This window comes from Ostrinia nubilalis, chromosome 2, assembly GCF_963855985.1.
Source record: "Ostrinia nubilalis chromosome 2, ilOstNubi1.1, whole genome shotgun sequence".
Classification (NCBI taxonomy): domain Eukaryota; kingdom Metazoa; phylum Arthropoda; class Insecta; order Lepidoptera; family Crambidae; genus Ostrinia; species Ostrinia nubilalis.
In genome coordinates, this window is record NC_087089.1 from 128,331 (window position 1) to 151,126 (window position 22,796).

A 22,796-nucleotide genomic window follows, 5' to 3' on the forward strand; every position below is an offset into this window, starting at 1 on the left:
TGATCGGACAAATATTACTGGAATTGATTCACAACCACAATCCTAACCAAACTGATCCCGAGCACACAGAGTTGTCTTCTTTGCTTTGTGTTGCGTGAACCCGTATTATCCGCGTCAAGGACGAGATCCAAATGCGATTCGCCGATAAATAAACATGAACATTTTCCACTAACCATCTGCGAGGGCGCGGTCACGGCAGCGCGTGAAGCCGAGCGGGGATTACCATTAGATTTACCTATTACTGCCCGGAGCTATTAAACAAATGAACGCAACCCGAAAACTTTAAGGAGTTTACAGACTAGGTGTACGAAAAGCACAAATAAAATGGAACTATCATTAATGTTCTTAAAAGGGCTAATAAAGAATTTGAATAATTGCTCATCATCTTCATTAATACCTTAGGCCTTATCTTTAATAACGATGATAAAATATTATAGCAGTACCTACGTGAACTGGAATTTAGAATTTTGGAAAGCCCAGTTCTAAATATTCATAATTTGCTAAAATTTCGATTAAATGGCGATAGGGTTTGTAAGTAAATATCTTGCGGGACGTATTAAAGTGGTCACTCTATTAATATTCTAGCTCTTCTTCTCTAATACTAAATCTTCATTAGATAATGAATAAATAATGTGCCAAAACCCCACAGCCTAAAAAAGCCTAATGTGAAAACGCCAAACGACCCACTGTCAGCCGTAGACCTCATTTGAAATGAAAAATTAATTATGAATTCTCTGTATCTACCCTCGCTCGACATACAAAGTATCCGCGGCTCTTTGATTGAGGACGAAAGGATCTAAATTCAATTCCAGAAGCTTAGCATAAGCCTATCTTATTTGTCTGGGAAATCACGACCCACTTATTATGTCTCGCTTTCAACTTTCGGTTTATTCTGTTTGTTTGTACTACTGCCTTCGGGTTATCCTCGTCTTAAATTGTCTGTTAGTGTCATTTTGCTGTACTGCGAGCCAGCGAAAGTGTGTGTTACGGCTGCGTAGAGCGCTGCGTGGGCCTGAGCTCGCGTTGCGTGTTATAGAAAATCACTTAGCCCCCGCTCTAGTAAATTTCGATCAATTTATATGATGTTAACCCATTTAGACCGATAATTATTTTTGTAAATAAAAATTCATTTTTCAGCAAAAACTTACAAAGGGAAGCATAAAAATCATGAAAAAAATATTGAAAAAAATAATCCGTAAATAGGGGGCCGTGGGGAGCCCGTACCATATACGGTACAGTAGGTCTATAAGCAAACAAAACATAGTCGTTGTTCAAAGAAGATTTTTATTTATTTTTGTATGATTTAAGATAAAAATAAAATCACATAATCACTAGAATCACACTTGGCATATCTTGTAAGACGTTTTCTGTGATACTAACCACATTTGGTTCTTTTTTCCTACCTTCTACGAAGTTAGTGAGGATAGCTGAAGAAGACCTGGCTTCTTCTGATTTGTTACGTTTAGTGCTATCCATAATCGCATTTAGCAACACGATGATGGAAATTTAGCAAATCCATCGAAGAAAACTCTGAGGATTAATATTTACATTGACACTATCTTTATCGCCTAAATCTTCGTCAGTCTGATCATGATTAGCGGTCATCTGACAAGACAGCAGTAGAAAAATACCAAGATTGCTTTATGTTTGCTGAAATTATCAAATTTTTTATGAGTTGTGGCAATATAGTGAAGCATCAATAGCCTAAAACAAATAAAAATAATAAAATTAAATTATATCTTTTCGCATGATTTTCTCATGCATAGACCTACTGTACCTTATACGGTACACCTTTTTTAGACTGGAATAAACCGTATAAAAATAATCTCAATAATATTTTTTTGTAGTCATGATATCTATTGTACTCTATTTTTAAAATAAAATTGATAAATAACATAATTTACCACAAATAATAAGAAATTATACCTTCTGAAATACATTGTAAATATTTTTTTTGTTTTCTGTCGAGGAATTTCATAAATATTTCCGAAACCACTAGTTAAAACATATTTTTAAATATTTTTATGTAAAATTATCACTTTAAGCTTACTGTCACAATCATTTTTACAAATTAACAACAGTTTGGTACTTCGAAATATTTTCAAAAAGATACCGTACCACATAGGGTACGGTAGGGCTAAATGGAAGAACATATTTGTGATAATGCCGCCCACATTTTCGGCAGCTAAATGGTATCGTTTTGTTGCTGTTTACTTTGTAATGTGTACAATAAAAATGAGATAAAGTTTTGATGGGCATTATAGAAAAATGTGTTTGGATTAATATTTACTTTGGACAAGTACTAACTATGATCTAAAAGGAATCAATTGACATGTTTTTTTTTTCTTACATAAATAAACATGAAAAAAAAACTTTAAATTAATAAAACTCTTGAAAACTGGTCGATTGATTTAGATGATCTCTTTTTGATTTGATGGCTATTGACGGCATACACATAGGTCAATTTATGTATAGGCACAGATCACCTTAGTTAGTCTGTATTTGCAACATTAAGTTGGTGAAAATAAAAAAATAAATTATTTAAACTTTATCTCTAACTAAAGTTACCTTCAGTTAGCTAAAACAGGGACTATTCCTACCCCTCGTACCTTCGTAGCTAAATTCTACAGCTTGGCCGCCAATAAGATAATTGGCCTAAAATCTCACTTGCTGTTAGTCCAGAATAACTAACATTTTAGATATCCGACCCGCATCCCACACCGAAACCACCTTTAGTTCGCTGGTAGCTCACGATAAGGATTTGTTGAATTTAAAATTTCGTTTCTATCGCTTTGGCTTGGGCTTGATCTGCTCTAGACCAGGACCAGACAATCTTAATGTTCTTGTAGAAGCCTTGAACGTGAACGCTGTTAAATATCCACTTTAAATTCATTTCATTTTTATGATAATAATTTGCAAAGCGTTTGACAATATTTATGGTAAATGCCTACTTAAGTTTAAAATTCACAAAAACCGTTTTTAGGGTTCCGTACCTCAAAAGGAAAAAACGGAACCCTTATAGGATCACTTTGTTGTCCGTCCGTCCGTCTGTCAAGACCCTTTATCTCAAGAACGCGTGAACGTATCAAGCTGAAATTCACATGAAATACTCAGGTCTATTGTCCCTTTAAGCTGTGAAAATATCAAACTTCTAAGCCAAGCCAATCAAAAGATACAGCCGATTATGTCGATATTTTCAACAAATTTTCGACACTCGCAAAGGAATCAAAACCTACAGGATACTTCCCGTAAACTCAGAATCTTGAAATTTGGCATAAAGCATTGTCATATAATGCAAATATACGAAAAATTGCGAAAATTACATTTTTTTAGTTATATAATATAATAAAAATATTTTAATAAAATGAAACTTACTACCTTATTTCTCACGAACGAATAAAGGTATCAAATTGAAATTTATACCAAATACCTAGATCTATTGTCCCTTTAAGAAGTAAAAAAATCAAACTTCTAAGTTAACGCGATCAAAAGATACAGCAGTTTATACCGACACCTTAGACGAATTTCCGTCACACGCTAGGGAATCAAAACCTACAAGGTACTTCCTGTGAACTCAGAATCTTGAAATTCGGCACGAAGCAACGTTATATAGTACAGATAAAGGAAAAATTGCGAAAATGATAAATTTGAAGTTATATAAAATTTAAAATATTATTTTTGTTTACATGACATAAAATATTTTTTTAATAATTATAAACTTACTACCTACCCTTTTTCACATGAACGCGTAGAGATATTAAAGTTGAAATTCATATCAAACACTTCTTAAATCTAATTGCCTCTAAACTGTGAGAAATTCTAAATCAACGCAAAAATTCAAAACGCTGAGGTAGGTACCTACCTATAATGCAAATATAGGAAAAATAAATAAATAAAAAATAATCATACCGCATATTTTGAAATTCGCCACTACTCGCAACGGAATCAAGTAAGTAATTTGATTTAATACGTCATAAATTGTAAACCGCTACGTTTGTACGGCGGAACCCTCGGTGTGCGAGCCCGACTCGCACTTGGCCGGTTTTTATTAGAACAGCAGAGTTAGCTTTCAGTCTCAAGTATTAATACCTAATGTAAGCAATACTTTGGAGATTGCACGTAATATCCAAGGCGCAGTCGCAAATAGATGTTTGCCGATCGGACCTACTTCATATCTCTTCGAACAACACACGCTCAAAAGTTTTCCCAACTCCGGCTAATGTCACTTAAGTTAACAAGCCAGGAAAGGGCCAGAGAGAGGCTCATTAAGTAGATTATTATTTGAAAGATACACTTCCACGCAACAAAGTGCTTGGGTCGCGTTTTCTATGTAAATGCATGAGTGGAACTGGACAAGACGCCACTGACAAGGAAGTCGTAACCGAAGTCTACAAAGGAGGCTTGCTTCTTTTACGACTGACCCAATTACACCATGAAATAGACAACGACTTCCCCATTCATCCATGGCAATCCTTTGGCCGACAAAGCTAACTCATTAACATACTGGAGAGCCACCGTGCCCGCGCACTCCCGCGCATACCAATTAGCGGGTCAAACAATGGTTCATTAGCGACATTATGGCGGTCATCGCGGGCTGGTTTACTATTATATGTTTAATGCGTGCGGTAGTAAGGGGTGGTCTTAAAATGAACCAGTATTTACAAAATATTGTCTAAAAATAATTTTCAATAGGTAATATTTATTGCTGGCCATCATATTGTTATACACACTTGAACCCTTAATGTTCAGCAGTTGTATTTGCAATATTGCGCAATTGTTTGTTATCCCAAATAAAATAAAATAAATAAATAAACCCTGCGAGCACTTTATTTAATAATTGACTCAAAACTCTTAACAAGTTTTCAACATTCTTAAATCAATAAAAAATGCGATGTCATATGTAAGTTATTATTTCTCTAAAGAGTGTTTTAGGTTTTGGATACAAAAAGGAACACGTTGTTTAGCCTAATTTCCAAATTCTTAATTATTATGTATGTGTGTGTTAAAATTGAAAGAAGAAACGTGCATATTGCACACCCTGTATACATTGAACTCATGAAGTGATTGCTATTTTATACGTTTTGCGCGCACGTACGCGCAGTATTTATCCAAGGATTACATCATTTCATTGATTGTGTCGGATAGGCTACGCCACCACACTTCATAACATCATAACTCTGCTGTGAAGCACGATAGTCGATGCACGCCTCCAACTACGAGTATGTCAATATTGTCAATGTAACAATATCTAACCGTGTTATTGGAACAAAAGCAAGATGACAATGCATGCACATAATATCTATGCATGCAGACGAACTGGCGCAGTCTCCTCCGCGATCAAAATGCAAATGGCGCGATGTGTGACCAGCTGCAAATTGACACAATTTTTCAATCTCCTCAATTCAGACTCAGCAAAAAGCAATTTGAATGTAGGGCCGTGGCCTTTCTACGGGCGGGGAGAAGTTCTGATGGATCATATTTTCCCACTAACATGGTAAAATAATGCTCCGACCTTTCGGATATCAAGCTCGCTCGTCTATATTCTATTTTGTCGTCAAACTTCTTATGAGCGCGATACGATGAAAATAGTGGCTAGTGACGATGGTTTTTCGATAGCATCGCAAAACCGGTTGGGTCATAAAAACTAATCTACATTTGAGGAAAGATGCATATTTTTATTTTATAGTTAGTTGATATTAGGAGTTCCAGGCAATGGACAGACTTCGTATTAGGTACTTACGTGGCTGTGAAGTAACTTTGGACAAGAAGCAGCACAGGACAAAATTATTCTTGCGTATTTGTGTACCTATTTATGCATTAAAGACTGCCAAAGCACGACTTGCAATATCGCTAGTTATTTTATCGATAAGTACACAGTTCCCGTCACTAGATATAAACGCTGGCGCGATACTCCGGGATTCATTGGCCGTAAGCGTGCGAGTGATGCGATGCGAAGTATACAGAGTGTTGATTTCATTGTTCGGAATATTTACGGAGGGAGCTCATCAATGCGGATGACTTGTATGGGTCAACAACAACATCGTAAAAACGGTCATGCTCCATCACTGTCGAGATACGCATAATTTTGTAGGGTGAGGCGATAACTCTTGAGAACCCAGAGATTCTATATTAAGAATGAATAAGTAGAAAATCCTTATTTTATAACTTTTTACTTGATCTTGATAAAAAAATCTCATCTCGTGGAGAAGTGAGCTTGACTGAAGATGTCTATTTAAGATCCCTAGCATACATACTCTCCTGGAGTATTTAATGGACATCCTGTACCCTCTACAGTGGGCCCGGCAGGATTAGCCCGGGAGCCGGCGCGGCGCCGCGGCTCGGGCCGTCGAGAGCTGAGCAAGCTTCCCGGTATACTCATTAATGGCCACTAAGAGCGTTGCCACATAAACCGGCGCGGTACTTACTGCTCAATCTGCTTTGGCCTATACAATACCTAATAGTTTAGTTTATTAGCTAATAGTTTTTACTTTTTATGAGCTGTAAAAATGCTGTTTTTCCGTCCTACACACAGGAATAAAAGGTTTTATCATGATATCATGCCTAAAGCTTTCGTGCAAGTTTTTATACTTTTACATACTAGTAAATACCTATGTTCATTCATAAAATATAAAACTGTTATTAGTCGTGATCACGATTAATAACAGTACTCGATGATGACGCTAATGATTCATCCGACCGATTTATACGGACACCAGTTTCACACCTGCTTTAAGCTTAGTACCTATCATAAGATCACGCACTCCAAGCTCCAAGCACTTTCGATATTAGAGGTTTTCTTTCATTCAGAGGAGAATTTTCTAAAAATAACTTTGATCACATCTACATTCGACAGAAGGTGAGCTCTCTTTGCTTCTTGTAGTGATGTAAATATTTGAATATTATTTAAAATCTGCCGAAAAATGTGAGCACCAAGTGCGCCTGCCATAAGCTGGTCGCTAACGTGACTTAAAAAAGACGTTAAACGATGATTTAGCCGCACGAGCGTGTGACGCCAGCACGCGAGCACGAGAAACCCCCTTCAAATGAGATTTCCGAATTATTTATTACACAATCTGTAACCAATTTACAAGGTAATGTGTTGTTTTATCGCTGTAACCAGTTTTGGAAGCGGTATGATCTGATAACTCAATTTCCTGATGATGGTTTGTAATTAAATTGGTATGATGGGTTTGATATTAAACTTGAGGAAGCTTAACAAACAAGCAATGTAATAAACTCTTTTGTTAATTAAACACTTGGTACCATTATAGGTTAAAATTACATCTAATGCCGATATTTACTTGTACGAGTATGTAAATTAATTGTACCTACCTAAGTACTTGTATCATTGTTGAGTGCCTAAATGTATAATTCAGTTTAAATTACTAAGGCTGGGTTGCACCATCTTAATTTTACTTTGACAAACGTCAAAAATCTGTCATACTCCATACAAAAAGCACCGGTTATCGTTAAAGTTAGGTGGTGCAACTCAGCCTAAGTATTTTAAAGAAAATGTATATTTTGGATACGCAACCTCTGAGGACTGCTGCTGTGCCTCGATATAAAGGTATAGGAGGTATATACCTCCAGTTTATATAAACACGTTAATCTTCAAGCGTACGAATAAATCATGCATGTTGACTAAACCGCGAAATCAAAACTTTCAGGTCCGAACCCGAACAAAGTAGATATTCATTTAGCGCACGTATACATCCCACTTACCCATATACATATGTATTCACGCACACACTGCCCCGTATACATATTTATGCGGCATTAAATCGCGACAGTGCTAAGTTACGACGGGTCCCTGCACTTAAAGCGGGAATCCAAGACGGGCTAATGTAATGCCCAACTCGTGGTGTTAAAATGTTTAAAACTGAAATAAAACAGACTTTCTCCAGCCAGACTAAGGCTGGCCACTCACGGATCGCTGGGAAAAGCCTAAAAGCCTTGAACCCACAATATATGAGCTGCGAATTATATTCCCTTGTGCGATTTGACTTCTCTGTATATCCTCATAATATTCAATTTGCCATTGTAATTCTGGCATGCTGTTGTAAACGTTAGTTATCAATGATTGTACGTACATTGACCTATCTGATTGGTAAACAGTCTGCGAAATGACCAATCATCAACCCGTTAATGCTCGCCCGTGTGTGGCCAACCTTAAGTAGAAAAGTTTCACTGAATATGTGCTAGAGATTCTCCCACGAGATTATTTAAATGAGGTTATGTGGAAAGTTGGAGTGAACCCTTATGAGTGCGTGGTTATCTTCTTCTAATAACATCAGGATTTATCTTACCACCCTAGCGACAGTGGTGCCACCATTTTGATTATCTGTAACTTTACGTGACAAACAAAAAAGGATGAGTAAAAATGCATTTAAAATTCTAATAATTTTACAAAAGATGATACAATTACATTATAATATGTAAAATTTGTATTATTTTTATTAATATTCAAATTTTAACCGAAACGGGTTTAGATTTGAAAAAATATATTATTAAATAACTGTGGACTGGTATGTCGTTTTATCAATCCTCGTGCGTTATCTAAACAACCTGCCTCAATTGACGTAGATTGGCCAGTAGAATAAGTAATTGGTATCGTTTGCGAATCTATTATTATGGGGCTAATAAAAGTAAAGTGGCTCAGACCGGTCGCCTGCGCGGGCGCCCCGGGCAGTGATGTGAGGTGTTAATACCACAGTTATGAAAGGCACATCTTTCTCCGCGTTTTTGCGTTGATAGAACGTAGGTATAAGTATATTATGGCATGCAACCAGTCTGTGGCTGACTAAATGTGAATTCTCAATGGGCTAACCAGTTTTACGTAGAGCGAAATTCCATTAGAATTTAGGTGAGCACGCGCTTCTATGATGCCAAATCAAAACGTTAGTATGAACAAGTTTTGCTGTTCTCTTTTGCTGCTCTAAGCGACTAGTGAGCGAGGGACCAGCTGAGTTGCCGGATGGGAATACCTATGTACTGCACTTATTAATCTCTCAGACGCCGCGCGACAATACAAATTTTTTGAAAGTGGTGAGATGAAATGTCCTGAGGAATTTCGGGCTACTATAACTAGTAGTCAAAACCGAAGGTTCCTGAATACTTACTTAATATGTTATAATTCAGTAAAGATTATTTAATGATAATCACATTTTTATGATCTCGTATATTAACAGTTCTGTTCAAATTATGTGTTTAAAAATAAAATAGTATCAATACCTATTGTCGGATACGTGAAAAAATTGTTTACATAGGAGACTAACATGATAGGTAGTCCCTATAATTTGGGTTGAGTGATAGTGCCTCTATAATTTGGTGTTACCTCCCGATGCGAATTTAGTCACATTTCTAAGTCACGTCCAATAGATTCCGAGCTCTGTGGGCAGCGCCGGCCCCGATGGCATCTATCTTCACGTTCGCTGCCCATGCCGGCGCAAATTTGGCACAAATGGCACTTATTGGGCTCGGACTCCACTCGAAATTCAACTGAATCCGATACCAAACAGAACTTTAGGCACATACTGACGACAAACACTTGGAAATAAGATGCACTGTCACTGTACCTACGTGTAGGGGAATGTTAGTCGTTGCACCGGGCCTTGAAATTCATACATACCTACGTGTTTTCCATTCAAAGGATTTCAAACCAATACGGCAACTTGTTTTAAAATTATGTGCTGGGAGATGGATTAGTTAGGTATAAAATTACTTACTTCATCTTATGGGCTATTATAATAGCCCAACGCTGCTCAAAACACCGTTCAAAACTTTCAAGATAATTAAATAAACTATATTTTACGAGAATTCGACTAAGCTTTAAGCACAGTAATCCTTGTCATTATTTTAGTATAAAGTTCATTTCATATTACGTTGGTAGGGCAGCTCTAAGGTTGCGAGCAAATCTTACTTAACTCCTTCACCCCTATAATTGACGCATTAATACGAATATTGTAATTTCGCTCCTGGAATAGAGATATCGATATCTTACGCCTCGGCTTGTTGGAATAGTGATCGAATGGAATTTGATCACTAACTTAGATAAGCTCAGTCGATTTACTCAAGACGGAATCGGGCTTCGGGAGTATTATTCGGGAATTAGGATATTTGACGAACAAAATCTGCAAAGTCAGACGTGACTAGATGTAGTAGGTACCGCCTCATAGAGCTGAACGTTACCGGAGAGGAGATAAACTTGTCTTCAGTTTAAACTTACGTCCTATCTATTCTACGAGTACTCTAGGTATATCAATGGTTTACTCGTAGTACGTAAAGCAACAATTGGGCAATTACATACCAATCATTTTAAGACACTAAAATACACAAAAATCTCGCCATGAAAACTCAATTACTTAGTTTCCGAGTGGCGAAAACGTGACGTCATAGTTTGTTTTTAACAACAAAATCGCATTTCTGCATTTAGACAGCACATAAAAAGTATGTCAATTGACGAATGATGTCGACCAGCCATATATTTCAATAGTTTCAAATGTTGTTGAAGTTTGTTGTGAATGATCTCCCAAGTTTACTTGCAAATTAAAAAAAATAGTTTAACTATAAATTGTGTCTTATTGACTCATCAAGAGTCTCCACGACAGAATAAAGCCGTGATTGATAAATGGGTTACCGTGGTGGGCTGCAGGAGCGACTGTGCCTGCGCAGCGAAATCACAACTCGGCCCGAGGGAGCTCGCAGAATACGCGGGCAGAAATGGAGCGACGCCGCAATCAGGGTAAGAGGCCGCCTTGTAACGCAGAGTGCTTCGCGCTGCACTACAATGACATATGGCCTTTTTACTTACACTTTAATAAGGATTTTCAGCATTTTGAAAAATTCCGACATAATTACCTACTATAGGAAATTAAAAACCTTAATATTTAACTCAATATAGGGATCTGATTTATTTTTCACGCGAATATAATATATAAGTTTTTTTATGCATAAAAAGGCAGGTATTTGACGGCAACCGCACCTGGTGTTTAGTGAGATGCAGTCTAGGATAGTACACATCTGCCCTGTAAGTGCCTATTCACTCTCGCCTTGAAAAGTGTTCTATTAATCCAATTCCTCAATCATAAAATAACTATTTGGAAATCCTGAGATCATAAATTCCCATAATTAGGAGAGTAAAACTTGCTGAAAGATAACTACATCATGAAAAATCATGAGATAGCAATTTGTTGTCACTTTGATCTTTCAAGAACATTTTATTATTTACTTGTGATCATATAATTATATTTTTATTATTTATCCGTGAAAAATATTTGTAACTAGCTGTTTTCACTGGCTATCTCTAGTCGGTCGTAAACTGAGCAATAATTTATATCCGCGTGCAAATGTAACTCCACAACTATTGCAAAAATACTTTAATATCAATAAGACCCTCGTCGAGTGGATCGCCAGTAGCTTTTGTATCGATTCGAAGCAGTGCAGACTAAATCGAGTCTAAAAGTATTGGGACGTGTAACGGACGTAGAAAATAAATGTCTTAAGAAATAGAGCTGGCTACTACTTGCAAGCAGTGCACTTGTTTCATTTCTTGGAAACTATGCATGTATGCAATACATATTTTTACAAGCTATGCTATATAGGCACTATATGTATGCTATAAAAGTGTCAAAGACATTGACACACATGTATAACATAGAGCTTTTACTCTATCTAAAAGCTCTTTGTTTAAAAGTTACCTTAACGTACATACGTTTCATAGCCATCAAACGAGTGTACTTTTATCTCGTACTTCCAATCATCTAAATTACTTTAGCGGTTTTTGTTTAGGTATAAAGTCGGTATTTTGTAAAAAAAAATAACACTTTAAATATATACTTATCATATTATCATCATAAGATATTGAGATAAAATCATTATAAATTTCAAGCAGTTATTATTTGATAGTCCCGGAAGACACAAATTCGCGTTATAAAAGTTGGCAAGAGGCGCGGCCCACGGCTATGAAATACTGTTTTGCTACTGGATCACAAATCACTACGATATGACCTACAGAACAGGCACAAATGTAGTAGGATCACCGCATTAATAAGAGAAAATACAAACACACACATCAACGCAGTGTGCTGACTGCTACTTAGTGGTTGCAATTTTAGACAGCATTTCAAGCTAATAACTCAATTTAAAAATAATTTGATACTTTAAAGGGAACGCTAAGACCAGACTGTTATGCTAGTATTACGCTCACATGAGTAGGTAATGGTAGCTATTGCTACATTTAATAATTGAAATTAAACACCATTAAAATATTTGACTTTGAAAACGTGTCCAAGAAAATAATGGCCAGAATTTCCAGTCAGATCCAGATAGGGATAGCCCTAATACTTCCACAAAGAAAACCCAATTACGCTTCTTTGTGTTGCAAAGTGATTCAAGGATAATTAATAACATAAAATTACCTAGGTAATATTTTTCATGTCAATATGTAAGTAAGTTTAATTCACGTGTATTAGATTGAATGAAGAACCTACTGGATATTTTTTAAGTCTGTGTCACTAGTGTGAATATATTTAAGAGTTTCGCCGATTCGTGTTTAAAGAATACATAATGGGCAAAGGACATGCTTCTTCAGATCTCGGCACACGTTCATTATATTATCGCCATGGATATTAATATTTAGTCGCCTTGAAATTTTCACTTGACGTTTCATTTTACAAAATATAGGCCATGCTCGAGATTTTATTTCGCCAACGCGTATAAAATCATCCGCCATTGTACGTACACTTGACAATAGCTACTGGTCCCGTGCCAATGACATCCGCGAGCATCACAACACAGAAATAAAAATATGCTATAAATAGCTATTGATATTTAGTATCATCAACGTGAAAGTGTACTTGTTTTTATATGGTACTGACGCACTCTGAATTATAGACTACTAGCTTTCCGCCCGCGGCTTCGCCCGCGTGGAATTTTGTCTGTCACAGAAAAACTTTATCGCGCGCGTCCCTGTTTCAAAAACCGGGATAAAAACTATCCTATGTTCTTTCCCGGGACTCAAACTATCTCTATGCCAAATTTCATCAAAATCGGTTGCGAGGTTTAAGCGGTAACTCTGTCTGTCTGTCTGACAGACAGACAGACAGACAGACAGAGTTACTTTCGCATTTATAATATTAGTTGGGATTATTTATAAGTACTTTAAGTAAACCATGTACTTGTTTCTTTTAATAAAATAAGTGCTCTTTAAATGTCACTTGACTGAAAATAAAATGATTTTTTTATTATTTTAGATAATACTTAGTATATCTTGTTGCCGAAACCAACATTATACCACCATATACTTAGGTATTATGTTGGTGACTACACTAGTTGCTGGTAAACGCTCACCTATACATAGAATTGCTGATTAGCACATATTAGCATTCCTGCAAACAGATGTCAGCGACTACCATTGACACCGACTGGTCCCTGGAGATGTGTCTCTCTCTGACTTTGATTACAAGGCTCGTCGGTTTCAGTGAATATCTCAATTAAATTTTCATAAAAGAGAGCTTGGCGTACCTAATATATCAAGCGAAAGATACTCGTAGTTGCCTACATACATGTAACGAAAACAATTTGATTTATTTTGGTTATACTGGGCCAAAAACGGAATAGTATAATAAGTTACAGCACATATCGACTACGAAACCCTTTGACAAGTCGTCCCAGTGCCGGCACTAAAAGTGGCGCGCTCATCGACGGGCCCTTCGCTGACGCGTGATGGATCTGTGTCGGGGCAGATGCGATCACTCTTAGGCACTCGGTTCCTATTAGGTACCCACGCACGAACTAGGAAAAGGTGCTGACACAAGATAACCTCATATAGGTACCTATCTCGTTACACTCATCATTTCTAATAAATATTCATCCTTTGATTATGTAATAATACTTGAGGCGAATAAACTCGTTAATATAAGAACAGCGCAAATACATTGTTTCTCCGAAAGACTAATTGAAATCACAGAAAAGGTAATTTCATTAGAAAGATACCCTACCTTGACTACTGCCCCTTGGGACTAATTAGCATCAATAAGAAACGGCGCAAGCTTTTTCTGGTCGTTAATATTATCTACATAGTTTAGGTCATTATTTGTGTAATTTTCGCAATAAAACTGTATAAAACAGCTTGTGGATGTTTTGTGGTGACTATAGGGCTCTTTTTGGGCATTTGAATGGCAGCATTATTAACATATTACAGAGTTTGCGACAAGCTTAGACACGTCTCACAAAAATTTAATTAAGTCTCACAAATTAGATCTTTTGTTTCGTCCGATTGAGGCCCAAAGCAGACAAAAAACACACCCTATGTTTGTTCGTGAAATACAATAATGTCCCGAGGCAGTCGTCCCCGGGGAAGCGCCTATTGGAAGTATTTTTTTCATTTTATTAACCTCAGGCTGCCTGTAGCCTCGTCCCTTGCGGTCGCGCGGCAACTGTGCTGTAAGTTGCGACGGCACAGGTTTCAGCCGAGCTTAACTTCTTCCTTTTCTCTTAATCCCACTGACTGGTTATGGTTATAGATTCTAACTTGGGGCAAGTTTGATGGATCTAAAGGTCAAAGAATCATATTTGTATTTGAATGGCCTCCTACTAAACATTTTAGTTAAAAGATTCCCAAAAGACAGACCTATTAGCTTAGATTTCTGTCCCCAAATATACACACACCAACAAGGATTTCAAACTTTGACTAACCTACCTAACTAACCTTTGACTAAGCTAGTCAAATGTGAATATCGCCCACTATAGTAGAACCAGAGCACTGCGTAATCTGGTAACATTACTAGATAACAGTCGGATCTGGTATAATTAATAGTCGGCCAAGTAATTATCCTGTGGCAGAAATATGATCCACTTAATGGACAATAATCTCGGCAAACAATGATAAGGATGATTGCCTCAATGAAAGGCCACTCATCGACAAACATTGCAGGCCAACTCTCTTTTTGCCACGAGTGCCTAGGTCAATATCGTCACGCTATAGAGATCATCGAAAGATAAACAAGCAATACAGTAAACCTTTTAAATTTAAATGATTGATAGCTACAGAATATTGTCACACGGGCTGTGTCCTACGATATGTCCATATCCATACTTTTCATAAGACATGTAGAGTTTTCTGATGGCAAAGAATATAAATGAAAGTGGGAAGAGTTGTAACCATACGAGTGATTCGACAGATTGGCGCCCTCATGCCATATCTCAAATATAGTTGGGGGTCTGGCGCAGCGCAACACACAAAGATTGTGAATCCCACACACGTAACTGCCATATTACCCTTGAGTGCGCAACTAAGAACTGAAACATTGTGCTTTCAGCCATGTAACCATCTTAAAATATCTGTATTAAATAATTCTAATTAATAAATAATTCTGCAAATCCATCGTATTTGATATTAAGTTAGCATTTTTAAAAGATTGCTCAAGGTTATATGTAGTATCTCCCCTTAATAAACCTTTCGGTACCTAACTGATTACGAAAAAATAAATCCGCGCGGGTAAAACTTCAAGGACTATTCCCTTTTCTAGAAGGTTTGCCACGAATAAAGCCAATTGTATTGCATTCCTAAAGTTCCTTTGATCTTGGCCTCGATCAAACTCTACAAATAATCCCATCTCTACAAATAAAACTACAAAAATGCATTTTTTTTTCAATGTTCTGAGGGTTAAACCGTTTCTCAAACCTAATGAAGTCGGTTAAAAACTTCAACAATATTTCAAACATCAATTGTTGATACAGTAAAGACTAGTCTATAAAATCAATCAAGACAGATTCAATGATAAATAAACCCGTCTGGAGAAAAAATAGCTTTACTCTATGATTTATTATCGCTATGGTTTCATATCTGATTTCGTTGATGAATGAATTATTTACTCACATTAACCAATTCGTTGCTAAACAAAACAAATATCTGACCTAAAATATTTTGGGAGTAAACCACCAAATAAACTATGCAGAAATGACATAGGTACAGTACTGTCCTCCAGACAATTTTTCCAATTTTAGTTTTTGTAAAACCTTCGATAAGTTATTTTATTGAATACAATAATAGCTAATTCAAGCATGAATGTTTACCAAATCGTTAATATTTTTTCGGTAAAATTGTGGAATATACCACACAGTACTAATTTTGAAGTCTTGCCACGATAAGTAGCCCCATAAAATTTGGACGCGTAAACAATATTACCCATTATCCGAAACAAAAGGAAAGCATTAAGAGAAACACTCGTAAACAAAGGCAGGGAAAGGGTACACAAGGAAAAAACAAAGTGTTACAGCATCGGTAACAAAGACACTGGAATTAATAGCTTAAGGTGAAATTAGCATGAAGGATTATTTTTCGGTAAAATATGAGTCCTAATCCCCGCTTGGACTTATTTGTGGCAGCCGTGCAGGTGTGTTTGTGTCACCTCGTGTGTCGGGGCTACAGAAGCATAAACACCTTTCTACATTAATAGGTTCAGAGAAGACATAAAAAACCTTTTCTACTTTGTCTACTGATGGGTTTATATTTAGAGTCTAAAACAAACAAATTGGGACGTAAAGCTTAGCAAAAAAGTAACTTTCTTCGCCATGTTTTTATTGGACAGCTGTGGAATACTTTATACGGAGACCCTATTTAGGACTTGTTGCTGAATTTTTATTCTGTTATTATTCATAATTCTTATTGTCTCTACACGATTAATTTTATTTAAGATTAATTACTTTTGTCTCCAAGTAAGCTGCTATAACGTAGAATGAAAAGTAGGAAAAATACTGGCATTATCTTGAGTTATTTATCTGTGCGCGACAAATAATGGGGCAATTGGGGAATTCGTTAAGCTTAAAAGCTTCGTTTCATACTGATATTCAATTTGTGGAGAAAAGCGTGGTGGAAGTCATCAATTCATATTAAAATTTTTAAGAGGTCAACATGATTGTTTAATGTCAAAATATGATAGTAGGTACATTATCATCTACAAAATACATAGATAGATTAGATAAATAATAATATCTAACATAATGGCTATAACATAGCTATAATATAAATCTGAAAAAATTCTGAAAATGACGTGACAAATTATGGGATAATTTCACCTCCCATTCCCACTTCCTGTAACTGCGGAGCCAAAAATTCCGGAAGAAAGTTAAACTCTCATTAGAGTCACAACAAAATCGATTTGAAGAAAATAGGAGTTCGGAACTAAGATTGACGTCCCCTCTGCACGGACGGGTGCCAAAAATGTATAGGTTTACATATAATTAGATACATGATGGACAGATATGTTTGCGAGTGTACATCTCCCATGGAATAAGAATTAATCGGATAACCGGTAGAAGAATCAAGGATACAGGAATGAAAATATGAAAAACTAAATACAATGAAAAATCTTCTTCAAAAATATACGCTATTGAATACGCTGATGCAATTTTTTTACTTGTTTTCTGCTGTGACCTGTACCGACTTCGTTTGCGATTGTTTCTGCGGAACAATGGCGATAGAGATCGCACAGCTTCCTCATAACGAATGTATTTCCCTAACGAACGCACTAATTACCGATGAGTTATGAGCACTGCGGTCGGAACTCGCTCTACATTTCTGCTGCTAGTTCCACTTGCTCCGAGCAGTCGCCGTCAAGACCACAAATTCACCGGTAAAGTGAAAAAGTGGGCACTTAAGTGCATCGTATCATAATGTTGATATCAATCCACTTCAAGCGTGGTGTGGGCCGTAATCGTAATACCCCTAATATTGCAGGATTTATGAGCCGCCACAGGCGGTTGTGCCGGGATCGGTAAACTTAACGGTCCATATTTCTTATCGGAATGTCATATTGATCCATACATACAACTTTAACTGAAATAAAGTCAATTATTTCACTACTTTATCCATCCCAAATGAGAATCCAACCTGACACCTCTGAGACAAAAGAATACATGATACGGTCGCCAACACATATCAATTTACCTATAAAATTACTAATAAAAGAAATTACATACCTACTCATTGATATCGTATCATCCTTGTCTTACTGTAGTATTCCACCGACAGCTACATAGATCCAATTTGTATTCTACAACAATACAACCTGCTTCCAATCGTTATCCAAGTAATGGGAAAATTGTATCTCAGCTGAAAACGTCGCCCTAGACAAGACTACCTTCATGTTCATGCATATTCATTCATAGTACTGAAGCTCGGGCAAGCCGTTGGCAATATTTCATATTAATGCACCAAACTTCAACAAAGCAAACTGACGTAACTACTTCATACATAATTGTCTGGAACTTAGCAGAAGTGGCGCTCGTAACTGGCCTTCTGACTAAGTGCGTAAGTAATATAATATCACAGCTTCCGACGAACAAAGCTCCGAGACACAACCACTTACGTCACGAAGTGACTGAGTGCCTCCCAGCACACCCAGACGCAGGACAATTTGGATAAGTTAAGAAGAAAATGCGTTGAAAGTATCGCACTATACCATCGGTCCATAAACAAATACATACGTATCTAGGTAAATAGCAACCGACAGATTTCACTATCAATTTTTATATCCGTAATTTCAGGAAGCAAATAAAGGCACTGTGAAATACGCGTTGACAGATTTGACCTCAGATCATAGGATTTGACGCATATTTTATGCCCTGTATATTCCCATCTCGCGCCAAACGCGACGTAATGGGCGCCGCTCCGTGCCGCGTACACCGCCCCAATAAACGGAGCTCGGTGTCTTATACAATGTCAAAGAACTAGTTAATTATTTATACAGCGAGGCGAAATTAAACGACTTAATATAACACTAAAGAATGAAGACGACAAGTTATGAGAACTCAAACAGTAAGTAGAATTGACAAATTCATGATTAAAGACCAGTCTACGCGTAGGTAGGTACTTGTAAATTAATTTAGACAGGAAATTAATTCAACTAAATTTGACACTAACGTGATAAAGTGTCTCAGAGATCACAATGAAACACGGACAAGAAAGTATCATAAAACATGTTCCCCTTTTAGCTGCATGAAAATTTTATGATATAAATAAGTATGCGTCAGGCTACATAGTTACTGTTGTGTTCGAGCTACCTGAAAACAGATGTTTACCGGGGTGTATTCATAATATACCTAAAATACATATTATAAGCACTGGACACACATCAGCATACTTAGTTCAGACTAAGAATGCAACCTGTCTGGAACCCACTGCGTCCAATTTGATTAACAACAGTGTACGTCGAAAATCCATAACGGAATAAAAACAACAGCTATCAGAACTGTGGACTGAGATTGATGCATTGAAATTGGTCGACTGCCAGTGCCACAAGCATTGATAAAGTGGTTTTAAATAGAGAGAAATTGTGTTTTCTGCAGCACGTAGACCGTGCAACGAGTAGGTTTTAATCACTGTCGACGTTGTTAAAGACCTTTGTGTGCGCCGCGAAAAAAATGCACAACGTGTGATGTAATGACACAACACGCGCAAGGGAGCACCATGTCGGGTAGTTGCTAAAATGTGATCTACTGACTTTTTGAAATATTTCACTTATTAAAAACTACGCTACTTTTTATTATCCTGGAGCAGTTACTAAATGAGTAGAGGCAGGAGACACAGAATATGTACCTGTTAGTAAGTAGCCAAAGGCTAGTCGTAGCGTGGGTGAGACATAAACGAGCATTATGTTAAAGATGACAAAAATGCTTTACAGTGTCGTCACTGAAACGATTTCGTTATAAACACGACTTATCACTTTGTAAATGAATTTCCCAGAACATGTTTGGAAGTGAGTCTAATTTAAATTTTAATAAAATTTTCGATAAACCACAGAAAGGTAGGCATGACATTAAACTTAATGTCTTTTAATAGTATCACAACCTGCTTCTAAGATTGGTAGGTAAATAAATTAATGAACGTTTTGCCTGTACGTACATTGTATTGGCTTTCCACCGCTTTTGGTCATAATGTTGCCATAGCGCGTGCAGTGAAGCCACTTCCTTGCGCGAGCGCACCCACGGGCCACCTTGCACAAAGCGATAACGGTATTGTATCCGAGGAAGCCACCTGGTACTGTGCAACTGAACTGAAACCTTGATCTTAAACTTTAAGTACCCACTTCAGTTAACGTTCCCCAGTGCAACAACAAGCGGTTGATGTATGACCGCCTAGAGTCTAGACCAGTCACTCTATACAGTGCACCCGCGGGCCGTTTCTCGCGAGCGGCGTAGTAACGAAATCTTGATAATGCTGTTTTTATTATCGCCCGTATTTGGGACAATTGGTGTTTAGAATAGACATTAAACCAAACATGTCACATTTGTTTTTAGTAATTTCCATATTTGTCAGGTCGAACATAATTAGGGTAAAGAACAACGAAGCCACCGTGTTGCGAGTCTTCATCTGAAGCCAATGGGCCCAGCGGTAACATTATTGTGCAAAGTCTCTGATGTATCTACGACACCTAAGTGCATGTTTATTGTAGAGCCCTAGCAAGTTTGTAACATGAATTATGGTACATTTAACTTATCACTTTCATCCTGTCACCAATAGATTGGAACATGCTATTTGTAGTTTAATTAATGTCAATAGAAAACAGTGCGAGTGCTTTATCGCAGGAAAAATATTTAGCAAGTTAATTCCTATCATCCTAAAGTTGAGTATATTAGAACAATATGTTAGGTATTTTGATTTAAAACCAAATCAAAGCTTTCAAATAAATCAGATCATTAGGTAGCCGAACAGGCTTTGTTTGCTTATGTACCCACCTCCAGTGCCTAAGTAATTACTCCAAACTGAGCAATAACTTTGAACCCTTTCGATATCGACAACATTGTCTATTTTGCGCCCTTTTGGCAAAATGAATAAGTTGAAGGGTCCGAGTTTACAAAATGGCCCCAAGCGATACAAATTCTTATACTAGCAATATAAATAAATAGCTCGAATAAAGCCTAAATATTTTTCATTACACATAATTGAGTTCGGGAAACTGAAGCGACGCCAACAATTTTCAAAGAAAGTTAAGTTTTACCGAGTCTAATAAAGTTTTCGCAATCTAAAGACATTCTTTCAATTTTTCGACGTTAGAAATAAATTTTCAGTGTTAAGGAACTTGAAGGTCTTAAAAATATAAGTGGATTGGAACTTTGTTGAGAAGATAAGCATTCTTAATATGTAACTTTCATCAGTTTTACCATTTTTGAGATTGCAGATATTTCATGAAAGTGTCTTTCAGAAACTTGAAATGGCACTTAATCCTGCAATTTTTGGAAAATAGTTCTGAAAATATTTCTGTTATGGATGAATGCATATTACATACCCACTTATTTTTCCGTCAAATATTTTTAACAACTTCCTTCGGATTTCTTACTTTCAAAACAACTTTTAAGATAAACTGACTTTCCCGAAAATTTTAAAGTTATTATTTCTTGTTTTAAGCCATATAATGTGTGCAGTAAAATATACTTTTAGTTTCGCATTTTGTACTTTCAAAAAAGTTTTAACCTAGCCAATTAAAAAAATAACAACTCACGATCAGTTTCGTCCGCCTTACGAAATAAAAAAAGTTTGGCCAACTTTCTTACACTTGACAAACTCGTGAAAACTCCGGAAAAATCACACACAACTTACAATAACGTGTTGGGTGCACTTCACAATCGTGTTCACTGTCACACACGCACTGCACTGTCACTGCGCGTCCCGCGGCGGAGCGGCGACGGTCGAGGACGGCCGGGCGCGGCGGGCGATCGAGGCGAATGGCGCGCTGGGCCGTTCTGGCGGGAAGCCGCGCGCCCGCGAGAGATATGAGATGAGATGCATCGCTCAAATGTATCTAACTACAAGAAATTATGTAAAATAAGTATAATTTCTAATATAAAAATGAATCGCAAAATGTGTTGGTAAGCGCATAACTCAGCAATGCCTGGACCATTTTTACCAATTTTTTTTTTAAGTCCAAAGATGGTTTTTACGGCGAGAAAAATTCGAATCATTTCCGGGAAAACCCCGGGCTTAGCCGCGGGCGGGAAGCTAGTTACAAAATAAAAAAGTTCTATAGAAGAAACTTGATGTTCATGGAAGTTTAACTTGATTGAAACTATTTTGTTATCTAACTTTTTGTTTAATCCCGCGATTTAAATAGTTTTTTTCTAGGCTGCCGACACTCGAAATCAAATAATTGATTTTCAAATGTGTTAAGTAATTACCTACTCAATTAGACACCGCGAATATTTTAAGCAGGTCATCAGAACAGCTCGATCTGGTTTTTTTTTGGTGAACATGTTTTATGTATAAATTAATGGCTTCTTTGGCGAATAAGACCGGTCTAATTCTTGAATATGTTACATTTCGCATGGTTTAGTTAACCGTACAGTTATATTAAATTATGAATATTTACAACAGCATTAGTTTTTTAATTGTATCACGTCAATGTTCATTTTTTTCTTGTTCAGTGCGTTTATTGGAATCCCAATATGAACCAGTTTCATTCTCAGTATGTAATACAATTTTATAGTTTCAGCTTTACATTCCAGGAATGATACCACCAGGGAACCATTTTTCAAACCATTTTAGTAATGAATGATCTGCAGTTTCATTAAACTGTAAGGAAATACTACAGCTAAACAATTGTCGTAAGTAAGCAAGCTTAGGCGTTATCTACCCACCTGTATTTCTGGCAGATAATTTCATTTCTAACTTTGCTAAAGATAAGTACCTATATTAATTAATTTAAATAATGTTTGGTAAGTATACCTGCTTTTTTGTTCGTTATTATTCGTTATAATGGTTTTCTCTTTTAGCAAAAATTCATACTTATAACAGGAAAGTA

At 36.8% G+C, this 22,796-nt stretch overlaps 1 protein-coding gene across 2 annotated transcripts in view; it reads right to left on the reverse strand.

Moving 5' to 3' along the window:
• LOC135085790 (FMRFamide receptor-like) overlaps positions 1-21,714 on the reverse strand; it is a 122,484-nt gene extending 100,770 nt beyond the window's left edge. The window contains exon 1 of one of the 2 annotated variants that reach the window (XM_063980604.1): positions 21,599-21,714. The gene's annotated coding sequence lies outside the window, so the exon portion shown is untranslated. Of the gene's footprint in view, positions 1-21,500 lie in introns of both variants that reach the window. The other variant, XM_063980596.1, reaches the window with a different exon arrangement.
• Positions 21,715-22,796: the final 1,082 nt, after the last annotated feature.